The following is a 1,679-nucleotide window of genomic DNA, read 5'->3' as shown; positions in this document are numbered from 1 at the left end:
GCCAGTAATGCCGGGGTGAGATGGTATCTCATTGTGGTTTTAATTTGCATTTCTCTAATGGCTAGTGATCGCGAGCATTTCCTCATGTGTCTGTTGGTGATTTGCACTTTTCTAATGGCTAATGATACTGAGCATTTCCTCATGTGTCTGTTAGCCACCTCAATGTCTTCTTTGGTGAAGTGTCTGTTCATTTCCTTTGCCCATTTGTTAATTGGATTATTTGTCTTTCTGTAGCAGAGGTGTTGGATTTTCCTGTAGATTTCAGATATTTCCTTTAATCTCTTCTTTTGTTATAGGTTTCTTTAGTTGTTCTACCTCTGTTTGTGTTAGTTTAGGTAGGTAGTGTGTTTCTAGAAATTTGGCCATTTCCTCTAGGTTTTCAAATTTGTTGGACTACAATTTTTCATAATATTCTGTTATGATTCTTTTAATTTCAGTTTGGTCTGTTGTGATATTGCCCTTCTCATTTCTTATTCAGGTTATTTGCTTCCTTTCCTGTTTTTCTTTTGTCAGTTCGGCCAATGGTTTATCGATTTTGTTGATCTTTTCAAAGAACAGCTTTTGGTCTTATTAAACTCTTTGAATTGTTTTTCTATTCTTTATTTCATTTATTTCTGCTGTAATTTTTATTATTTCCTTCCTTCTGGTGTCCGCGATCTTCTTTTGCTGCTCTGTTTCTATTTGAGTTGTAGGGTTACTGTTTTGATTATGGCCCTTTCTTCTTTTTGGGTATGTGCATTTATTGCTATAAATTGACCTCTGAGCGCTGCTTTTGCTGTGTCCCAAAGGTTCTGGTAGGATGTGTTTTCATTCTCATTTGATTCTGTGAATTTCTTTATCCTGTCCTTAATTTCTTCTGTAACCCAGTAGTTTTTGACCAAGGTGTTGTTCTGTTTCCAGGTATTTGATTTTTTTCCCTTGTTTTTGATTTCCACTTTTATGGCTTTATGGTCAGAAAAGATGCTTTGCAATATTTTAATGTTTTGGATTCTGTTAAAGCTTGCTTTGTGGACTAATATGTGGTCTATTATGGAGAATGTTCCATGTGCATTGGAAAAGAAAGTATCCCTGGCTGCTGTTGGGTGGAGTGTTCTGTATATATCTATGAGATCAAGTTGGTTGATTGTGGCATGTAGATCTTCTGTGTCTTTATTAAGCTGCTTTCTAGATGTTCTGTCCTTCACAAAAAGTGATGTGTTGAAGTCTCCTACTATTACTGTGGAGCTGTCTATCTCTCTTCTCAATGCTGTTAGAGTTTGTTTTATGTATTTTGGAGTCCTGTCATTGGGTGCATAAATATTTATTATGGTTATGTCTTCCTGGAATATTGACCCTTTAATCGTTATATAGTGTCCCTCCTTATCCTTTGTGGTGGATTTTGCTTTAAAGTATATTTTGTCAGACACTAATATTGTGACTCCTGCTCTTTTTTGATTGTTGTGTGCTTAATATATTTTTTTCCATTATTTGAGTTTTAGTTTGTCTGTGTCTTTGAGTCTAAGGTGTGTCTCTTGTAGGCAGCATATAGACGGATCATGTTTTTTTAATCCGTTCTGCCACTCTTTTGTCTCTTTATTGGTACATTTAGTCCATTTACATTCAGTGTAATTATTGATAGGTATGAGTTAGTGCTGTCATTTTGATGTATTTTTTTGTGTTGTTGATAGTTTCTTTGTTCC

This window comes from Trichechus manatus, unplaced genomic scaffold, assembly GCF_000243295.1.
Source record: "Trichechus manatus latirostris isolate Lorelei unplaced genomic scaffold, TriManLat1.0 scaffold00318, whole genome shotgun sequence".
NCBI lineage: Eukaryota > Metazoa > Chordata > Mammalia > Sirenia > Trichechidae > Trichechus > Trichechus manatus.
This window is presented reverse-complemented; position numbering follows the sequence as displayed.